Here is a 10,695-nt window from a genome sequence, read left to right as displayed (position 1 = left end):
AACTTCCAGGCAGGACAGATCGTTCGTCATCAGTTTCGGCCGGGATCGGGGCTGGAGTCGTGATGTCTGGTGGAACAACGGATCGGTGGGTAGATGCGAAGACAGATTGGTGGTCTGTTTAAGTACACACGCCTGCAAAGCTCTGAAAGAAGGCAGCCCGGATCTACCCGCTCTAATACAAGCGGCCCCTGAAACAGACCCCGTTTGGTGCCGTGAGCGTCTGGCTGTACTTAAAAAGGAAGCCTCTAGCAGGCGGCTGGTCCTCCGGGCTGGACCCACCCTGCCCTGATCCCTGGAGGCCTGACCGTCCGGAAGGGTGAGAGGCAGCTTGGACCATCAGAGCGAAGTTACTTAGAATAATATTAGGCTCCAGTGCCTAACTGAGCACTTTTCATTGAGTCACCATTAATTGAGCACTTACTGTATGCCAGGTGCTTTACAGACTTCCAACATACTGACCTCACGGATCCCCAGTGAGAAGCGTGTTTAGCCTTGTGTACCAGATGAGGCAACCAAGGCTCAGAGGGGGTAAGCAACTTTCCCAAGGTCACACAGCCCGTGACGCAGCCAGCTGTCAAACCAGGACAGTGCGATGTCAGAGCCTGAGGTCTTGACCACTACCTCTCCCCTCCATCCCCCCCCCCCCACCTCCTCTCAGCAAGAGCAAACAGGGGGCGCCTGGGGGGCTCAGGCGGTTAAGCGGCTGACCCTCGATTCCCGCACAGGTCGTGATCTCACAGTGTGTGAGTTCGAGCCCCTCCGATCGAGACCTGTTTTTCTATCCAACCGTCATTCGGCGGGACCAGCCGGGGCTGCTGACCAGCTGGTTTGCACTGTGCGGCTGTGCCTGTGGATAAAATGCTGAAACCCGTTCCCACTGTGGGCAAGGATCCGCTGTCCTGATGCTTGCCTCCTCGGCCCCATCACCCCGACCTCTCAGGAGCCCCCCCCCCCCAGTAGGGCAACACCCAAGCCTGCCTGGACCCCCGCGGGACCCTGGTGAAGCAGGCTGGCTGGAGGAAGGGCCCAGGGCCGGAGGGGCCGCTGTGGCCCAGAAGGGACCAGAAGCTCGGGAAGTCAACGCTGGAGAGTTGGCCCTGAGTGGAGCGGAGCGAGGAGAGGCCAGAGCGGGAGATGAGCCTCAAAGACAGAGGCTGGAAGAATAAGGACGATGTGGTTAGAGGCTTAGGAGGGGGCCCGGAGCTGGGATTCCAGTCTAATGATGCCAGTAGCATAAGGGAGCCTGCGGCCTGTTTCCTGGGGTCCTGGTGTCCGGCCCGCGGGCCCTGGGACCGGGTGGGTGGAGGCCCAGGGCCGACCCGGGAGAAGAAGTTCTGTGGAGGCTTGACTGAGGAAAAGGAGAGCAGTGCCGGCCCCTCTCCTGCCCCCGAGCCCCCGCTGTGTCTGCGCGGGGCTCCCATCCCCGCACTCTGACTGTGGGCACGCGAGCCCGTTGAGGACGACAGCCTGTAGCCTCCACCCTCCCGGGCCTCCCCTGCGCTGCGTGCGGTTCAGTGGGGTTTTAATTCCAGTTGGAATCCAATAAGTCAGAGACAGCTCCAGAGGGCGGGGTGTCCGGCAGAATCCAGTGGGGCCCAGGCACGACCCCTCTCGCCCCTTCTCTCTGAGCCTTCCTCCCTGCTGTGCCCACCCAGACGGCTTCACTGCTCTCAGGGCCGCCAGGGGGCTCAGCAGGGTTTAAACCCAGGGTCCCCTTCCCTACCACCAAAGCATCGCGACGAGGTGGGGCTTGGGGTTCCGTCCCCGCTGCCTTAGAAGGCTGAGCGAGGCCCAAGGAGGCTGAGAGCCAGAGGCGGGGGGGCTGGGCCCTGACCAAGCCATCGGGACCCCACCTTGTCTCCTCTCCAGCCCCGTATGGTCTGGTGAGTCGCCCCACTTTGTCCTCTGTAAACTGCGGATAAAAACTCCTGCAGGGGGGTGGCGGGAGGGTCGGATGAACTCAGGAGGGGCCGCTGTCTCCAGGGGCCTCTGCTTGGGCTGAGTCCGTCCGCACTCGTGTGCCTGTTAATGTTTTATTTCTACGTCTAGCGCGTGACCTCTCTGTCTCCATACATTCTCCCTTCTGCCGGAATCTCCTTCCGAGTCTGAGCTCAGACCCCTGCAAGGTGGGCCCAGGCAGCAGCCGGGGACGGACTCGGGTTCAGGACCCGGGACACATCCGCACAGACCGGCTGGACCAGCCCTTCCCGGGTAACACAGATGCTTCGTCGCAATGGGGCTCGCAATGCCCCAGACCCAATGAACACCGCAGACTTAGAGCAGGCTTGCAAAAGAAATCCTGTTACTGGCTCCACAGGGCATATCCTGCCCCCAGGGCCGTGTGCCGGGAGAGGCAGACATCAGGCTTGCCTGGCACCCAGGGCTTCCGCATGTGCTGCGTCAGGAGACAGGCACGCCCATAGGTTCATTCACGCCTTGTTCGGCTTCAGCGACAGCCTCGGTGTTTGCACAGGAGCCTGGCAGTCAAGGCATGGGACCCCACTCCTGCCACGACGGAGCACGAGTCACTCCTCGGGAGGCAGCGAGGTGGCAGGTGACGTGGGGAGAGACTGAGGCAGGCCTGACTTGGCTCTGGGTCTGCCGCTGACCAGCTGTGTGATCCTGGCCAACCCGGTCAGCCTCTCTGAGCCTTGGTTCGTCGTCTGCTTGATGGGGAAGACCCGCCTTGAGGGCCGATGGCGAGATGAAAGGAGATAATGTCTGCAACGCACCTGCTCGGCAGAGGCTCGTTCTTCCCCCTCCCTGCCCAGCTCATCCAGACGGTCAGTTACCAGCACGCGTGTCTGGTTCCCAGCGGATGACGGTGTGTGTCTCCCTCCAGAGCCGATGAGGGGTCAAAGCCAGTCCCTGCCCCAGGAAAGGTCCTGGGGGAGGCGGGGGGGACAATTTGAGTTCAAGCCCTGTTGGTGGAAGAGACTCTCCGGTATTCTTTTCCTCCAGGTCTTGTGTTCACCTGACGTCACCTCCGGGCCCTTGCGTGAGAATCAGTCCCGCCCCCCGCTGTCACAGGGGCCCTGACTGTCTGCCTTGCGGGTATTCCAGCTCAGATTCCAGGACACTCGGCTTGTCCCCTTGGCCCTCCCTCTTTCTGTAACTCAGTCCCCAGAACCGTTTTGCCACAATCTGCCTCGGTATCCCCATCTGAGCCATGCCCTGGGACTAGGTATCTTACCTTCCCCCAAACTCGGACCCCAGTCATTGAGCCAAACCCCACTCCCGGAGGACGAAGGTCCCCAAGGTCAACTGCACGTGCCTGTTGTCCGAGACGTCCACCTCCCTGGGACGGCGGGGTGCCTGCGGGCTGCCCGCTCCTCCTCCCCCCTCCCCCCAGAGCTGTCTGAGCTCAGCCCCTGCTCGGAGCCCTCAGGGGATGCCGGAGAGGCCCCGGAGCCCCAGCCGGTAGCACAAGACGTGTCTACAGGTCCTTGTCCTCTCTTCCTCCAAATCCACCCCCCCCCCAAACAGAAAGCAAATGCATTCTTTGAAAGTAAACCCAAAGCCTAGGAGAAAATGAGACGTGATAATTATAGACAGGAGATTTCAACAAAGTTTAAAGAAGACGGAAAGCAGATGGAGAAGGAAAGTTGGCAGAGGGGGCTGTAAACTAAAGCTCCGGCGAGGCAGGTTCCAGATGAGAAGCGAACCCATTTGCCTGCGGAAAACCAGACACACTCGGGACGGGGAGGCAACAGGTGCAGAGAGCAGTGGTCGAGTGTGGGACGGAAAAAGGGGGTGGGGGGCTCGCGTGGAAGCCTGCTCGAGCTGGACCCCAGAGTCCCTCCCCCGCCACGCACCGGGGCGAGAAGCCCAAAGCTTGTTCTCTGGAGAAGCTTGGGGATCCCAGGCCGAGCGTGGAGGGAAGGAAGGTTCAGGAATGCAGTCCTGAAACTTCACGGTGGATTTCTGATTCCTGTCCTCCGCTCCTGCCGAGGCACCCTGTCCCCGGGCAGGCAGATAGAGGATTCTCCTCTCTGGTAGTTGAAGTGCCCCCGGAGAGAAAGATCCCCGAAGACCAGCAGCCCCCACGCATTCAGAGCCTGCGGTGGCTTCACAGAGCTTCTCTGAAAGGTGAGCAGACAGTCAAGGGCTAACAGATATTCATCATCTCACAGTTTCACTGGGTCAGGGGGCTGAGCATGGGCCGTCTGCAGCCCCATTAGGGCCCAGACCAAAGCAGCCGGGCTGTGTCCTCATCCGCAGGCTCGACCTAGGAAGAATCTTCTCCCAGACTCACTCAGGTTGTCAGCAGAAGCATCTCCCTGTGGTTGCGTGACTGAGAGTCCCAGCTCCTTACTGCCGTCAGACCTACAGGCTACAGAAAGTCCCCAGAAGCCACCACGGTTCCCTGCCGCGTGGGCTTCTCCACCTCGGCCGCGGCCTCTGTCAAGCCCACGGGGACGGCCTCTGGTCCCAGTCCGCTAAAAAGGAGCCTCATCCAACAGTAAGTGGCAGTAACCCCCCCATCGCCTTTGCCACACTCAAGGGGGGTGAACGCCAGCAGACCAGAATCAGTGGGGTCACCCTAAATTCTATCCGCTCACCCCCCTCAGGCCTCTGCCAGCGCTTGTCGTGGTCGGCCGGGACTTCCCCGAGCACTCGGGGACACTGGGACACACAGACATCTTTTGTCCCCCTGTTTTGATTACTGATAGCAAATGCCAGGCGGACTCATCTGCCCCTCACTTTTTTGCACTTAATAGATGCCGAGATCATTTTACATTGGTTCATAAAGAGATTCTTCATTGTTTTCCCGCCGCTGGGGAAGCCATTCCCAGCCCGTTCCTACTGCAAATATCTCCAGGGGAGGCCGTTGTGCAACTACAGCTGCCTCTGGGGAGTGGGACAGGAAAGGGCAGGATCCACTGTGACCATTATAAGCTTTTGTAAGTACTTGATCTTGACTCTGTACACACAGTACCTTGATAACTATAATAAGGACCATGGGATCTCCTCGGGGGTGGTGGGGGGGAGAAGGCTGGCTACACGGGGAGGCCCTCCTGCCCTCACCACCATTAGCACAGGCTTCCAAGTCACCGTGAACTGTCACCTGCCTCCCCCCACCCCCCGCCAAGCCTCTTTCTTCTCCAGGGCTCAACATTTATTGAGCATTAGCTATGTGCCAGGCGCTTGGAGGCTGGGACGCAAGGGAGAAAGAACGCTTCTCTTTTTAGGCAAAATGTCCCACGTGTCCCTCTTAATACGTGAAGCCAAAACACTAACACAGTCCCCAAGTGTCCAAGGGGGTGGGGGCGAGACCCTGTGATCCTCCACCTGCCGCCCGGCTCTGTCCCAGGTGGACGACAGACAGAGTGTAGTGTTTGTAGCAGTGAGGCAGGTACACAACATTTTCACTGGGTAACAACACCACGCCTTGCCGCTCAGTGTTCTGTCCCCGTCCTCCCACAGCAATGCTGCCTGATGTCACCATCGGGGACGTTTACTGAGTGCCCTCCTGTGATTAGACCGTGTAATCCTCACAAGACAGCAACCCGACAAGACAGTATCGCTGCTATACCTTCTTTATAGATGAGGAAACTAGACCTCTGGACAGCGCCAGCAATCTGCCTGCAGTCACACAGCTAACGAGTGGCAGAGCCGGTATTTAAACCTGTGTCTGCTCATCTCCAGGCTCTTAATCTCAGCACCGTGGGGGTTTGTCCCACAAATGCACAGCAAAAACATATTTTCCATTTTCCTTCTGGCGAACACTGGCCCTCTTGACGACCCACGCTGACGTCCGTCCAATGACCACAACTGACTGGGTGTGGTCTCTCTACGTGTACAGATCCACTCAATGCCGCTATCCGCCGGCCCACATTTTTTCGGTGTGGCTGAAAGGACTTGAGACCGTCCTCAAATGCCTTGCCCAAGTCAAGCGGGCAAGGCCACCTGAGATCCCATCAAGGCTTTCCCTCTAGAGCTTCCCGAGGGGACAAAGCATCGGGGAGCCCAGCAAGCTCCCCGCCCATCCTGTCCCCTGCTTCATCCTTGGCCGCTGGGGTTGGCCTTGCTCAGGGGGCTCTTCTGCCCTCCCAAAAGCCAGATCACAAAGGCAGCTGCTCACTGGGAAGTGACAGGAGGAGGCAGAGGGTGAGATGAGGGGCATTGCCAAGTGGCGGAAGTGAGATTAAAATGTATCTAGAAGCATCTGGTGCTGGGGAGCCACGCTGGCTCGTTTATCAGCCCAGGACAGCAGCCCAGAGGACGGGCCATTGGGACCAGGGGTCCAGCTCTTATCACACCCTGACTGCTAGAGGCGCAGGCGTGGCTCAGGCCCCCACCCCAACAGCTTCTGTCCTTCAGTCAAGTGGACCCATGATGCCAGATCTTTCTGTTTGTCAAGGAAGCTGCAACTCCGGACTTTTTTTTTTTTTTTTTTTTTACTGAAATCTCCCAGTTTTTCCATCCTGGCAAGGAATGCAGTGGAAAACACACACACACACACACACACACACACACACACACACACACGTGTGGGTCTGATGGCATCAGCCCGAGGGCCGCCCTCAGGCTGCACACCATGTCCTGCACAGGGGTCCCTCCCGCCTCCACCTCTGGGGCTTGGGAACCTGGCCTGGCAGTCTGCCATGCCTCCCGTGTGGACCCCACACTCTCCACGAACAGACCCGGAAGCACCCCAGGGAGGCTGCCCCCTCCCCCCCCCCCAACCCCGCTCCCCAGATGAGCCCTGTCACCTACTCAGCTGGCAGAGGGAGAGCCAGGGAGCGGGACAGAGGCACAGCCCGTGCTTGGAGGACAGAGCAGGGGAGCCGGCTGCCCTGGGCCTCTGTCTCCCCTGAACAGAAAAAGGCTTGAGTCACCTTCTGTGATGGGAACCCCAGATCCTGGGCCCCTGGGCTCGGGCCACCTGCCTTTGACAGTGACCGCACTGGCTGCCCTTATTACCCGGGGTGCCGGGCGGGGGAGGGATGGCGGCAGTTACAACAGATACGTCAAAGCATACACGAAGGACGAGAAGCCCGGCTGTAAAGCAGCCCAGAGAAGTCCCACAGCTGTCGTCTGCCCGTCCACGGTCCCTGGGGGCAAAGGGATAGAAGTGACCCCCTGCCGGTCCCTGCACCCTGGCTGGACCGGGAGGGAACCTCTCCCTAGAGGCGCAGGTGTCCTCACTGAGGGGTGGGTGCGGCCTCGGAACAGCCTCCAGAACCTTCCCTGGGGTCACTGCCCTCCAAAGCTCTTCCCTGCGAGGACCCTGGAGGCGTCTTCCGGCCCTCCCTGCGGGGGGGACATCTCCGAGGGGCGGCGAGTACCTCTGGTGTTGTTTCTGCCGGCTTCACCGGCCCTGGAGGGGAGGAGGTCAAAGGAAAGGGCAGGGGTGGGGGCGGCTGCAAGCCCGAGCCCCTCCCGCTGGCAGCCCCCGCCGTCTGCCTGCAGGAGGCTTTTCATAGACTCCACCTGGCTCTGTGCTGAGGCGGAACCGCTCGGGCGCCTATCAATAGAACGCGGCAGAGGGTGACCAGGCGACAGATTGAGGGGTGGGCGGAGCGGTTCCTCTTCGTGCTGGGGGGGGGGGGCGGTGAGAGCCCGAGGCTGCGGGCGCCCCCGCCCCTGCTCTGCGCCCTTGCTCTCCCCGCACCCCAGCGCCCCCGCCCCTGCTCTCCCCCCCCAGAGCCCCCCCCCCCCCCGCTCCTGCTCTCCACCCCTGCTCTCCGCCCTGAGCGCCTCCACCCCTGCTCTCCCCACTGCTCTGCGCCCTGAGCGCCCCCACCCCTGCCCTCTGCCCAGAGCGCCCCCTCCCCTGCTTTCCGCCCTGACTGCCTTTGCCACTGCTCTGCACCCCTGCTCTCTGCCCTGAGGGCCCCCTCCCTGCTGTCCGCCCTGTCTTTCCCAGGCCCCGCCAGGGGGACTGCGGAGCAGAGAAGCATGGGGATCCTGGAGACACCCTGCTCCAGGACTCGCACCCCACCCCCCTGCAGTGCTGGAACTCGCCCGGCGGGCCAGGTGTCTGCAACCCTTCCCTCTCCCCTTGCGCCCTATTTTTGGACTGAGTTCTTCTTCCCAAAAAAGCCTTCTCTCAGGGGCGCCTGGGTGGTTCAGTCGGTTAAGCACCAGACTTCGGCTCAGGTCATGATCTCACGGTCTGTCAGTTCGAGCCCGGCATCCGGCTCTGTGCTGACAACTCAGAACCCGGAGCCTGCTTTGGATCCTGGGTCTCCCTCTCTCCCTGGCCCTTCCCCTGCTTGAGCTCTGTCTCTCTCTCAAAAATAAGCAAACATTAAAAAAAAAAAATTTTTTTTTAAGCCTTCTCTCGAACCTGCATGCCCTCCACACGGCCGTCACATGTGGCACTTCTTCACCATCAAACTTCATAAGTTACGTCCTCAGAAGGCCTCCCTGCCCCTCGATCTGGGTCAGTCTGCCCAGCAAGCCTCTCCCATGAGCCACAAGTCCCCTTCCAGTGCGCACCTGCTGGGAACTGCCCACCAGGCTGTCCACGGGAAGGCGGGGTTCCCCCAGCACCTGCACCCCGAGATGACTAAACGACTTCTTGAAATAAAGGTTAAAAACTTGCCAAAGTAAAGAATGTGTCATTTAGAGGTACAGAGGGATGGCTGGGTGGCTCAGGAGGTCAAGCCCGAGTCCGAGTCTCGATTTCAGCTCAGGTCTCAATCTCCCCTCCCCGTTGGTGGGATGGACCCCTGCCTCGGGCTCCTGGCTGTTAGTTCAGGGCCTGCTTGGGATTCTCTCCCCCCGCCCCCGCCCTTCTCGAAAGAATTGAAAGCAGGGACTCAAACAGGTAGGTCTGGACAGCGATGTTCACAGCAGCATTATTCCAGGAAGTCCAAAGTTAGCAACCCGAATCCCCACCGGCAGGTGAACGCGGAACACGGATGGTGTATCCGTACAGGGCAAGATTGTTCGACTTTAAAAAGGAAGGGGGTGGTGCCTGGGTGGCTCAGTCGGTTGGGCGTCCGACTTCGGCTCAGGTCATGATCTCACGGTCCGTGAGTTCGAGGCCCGCGTCGGGCTCTGTGCTGACAGCTCAGAGCCTGGAGCCTGCTTCCGATTCTGTGTCTCCCTCTCTCTCTGCCCCTCCCCCGTTCATGCTCTGTCTCTCTCTGTCTCAAAAATGAATAAACGTTAAAAAAATAAATAAAATAAAAATAAAAATAAAAAGGAAGGAAATTCGGACACCTGCTACAACATGGACAAGCCCGGGGGATGTTATACTAGGTTAAAAAAAAAAGAAAGAAGAAAAAACCCACGATGACGTCACAGCAGGGGGAGGGGAGGGATCCACAGAGGGCACCGCTGTGCTGTGGGAAGTATGGGGGCTCGTTCTGTTAGACTCGTCTCGTTCACGGCCTGTGCCCACACCTGCCTTCTCCGCGGCCACATACGGATGCTCTGTGTCCTCCTGGTTCTCAGAGACGCATTTGTAACACGTAACCTCTCGGAAATCGGGCTGCATCTCACGATCCGTGGGCTAAGAACCAAAAAGCCTCGCGCCCTAACGTGTTTGGTAGGCCGCTTTCTCCGTGGCACCTGAAACCTCGATGCTTCTGGCGATCGAGGATGCCTCCAGAACCGCTTTATCAAGAGGTGAGACACCTACAACACGATTCACCTGTCGAACGGGTACCGTTCATTGGCTTCCAGCATATTCACAGAGCTGTGCAACCACAGCCAACCGGAGATCACGTTCATCACCCCCACGAGGATTCCCTGCACCCCGACATCGCTGCCCATTGCTCTGCACACTCTCGGTGCCCGGCAGCCACCAACCCACTTTCTGTCTGCACTTATCTGCCTTTTCCGGACGTCTCGTATCGACAGACTCAGGCAACAGACGCGGGGACCGGTGTCCCGTCACCGGCTTCTTTCACACCTAGGGAGTTTTCAGGGTTCATCCCCATGGTAGCATTTTGCCTCATTTCCCAAGCGGTCCCATCAGCCCCCAGCTCACTGGAATCCGGCTGCTGAACCCACCACCGCCTTGACCTGGCCCGTGTGCTCCCTGGCTCCTCCTCCCCGGCCCTCCTCGCTCTGAGTACAGGAATCTCGAGAGGCTGGCCCTGACGCTCGTCCCCTCCATGATCCCCCCCCCCCCACGCGGTCCCCAGCAGCCTGGCGTCCTCAGTGTCAGCACCAAGTTGCGTCTTCAGCCCCGACCTGTTTGCAGCTGCCTGCTAGACGTTTCTCTCTGGGTGCTCCCACCCACGGTGTGAAAGGACCCTGTCCTTCCGGCTTCTCTGAAGCCACTCCAGTTCGGCCTGGTACTCGGTCATTCGGCTCCAGTTTGCGAGCCGTGCACCTGCCGGAGGCAGGTTAAGAGGAGGAAATGAAGCCCCTTCTCCGGGGAAGCTTCCACTCTGGGGCGAGAGACAGACGCTAAGATCCACACGCGGGGGGTGATGGGGTCCGTGCAACAAAGCAGGCTGGACGGGTGAAGCGTGACAGGTGCGCGTGCCGGCTGTCCCCCGCCAGCTGCTCCTCTCCCCCCGACCGTCCGCTCTTTCTCCTCCCTCCGAGCCCTGTCCTGTGCCCCCGGGGGCCGACCCGTAAGTGACTCCTTCACCCGAGCTTGTTTCCTCTGACTCCCGGTCGGATGAGGCAGAAAGAAGAGATGTCAGGGGACAGCAGGGTAGCTCAGTTGGTTAAGCGACCGACTCTTGGTTTGGGCTCAGGTCATGACCTCGCGGCTCAGGAGCT

The sequence above is a fragment of the Prionailurus viverrinus genome, chromosome F1, assembly GCF_022837055.1.
Source record: "Prionailurus viverrinus isolate Anna chromosome F1, UM_Priviv_1.0, whole genome shotgun sequence".
NCBI classification, from domain to species: domain Eukaryota; kingdom Metazoa; phylum Chordata; class Mammalia; order Carnivora; family Felidae; genus Prionailurus; species Prionailurus viverrinus.
This window is presented reverse-complemented; position numbering follows the sequence as displayed.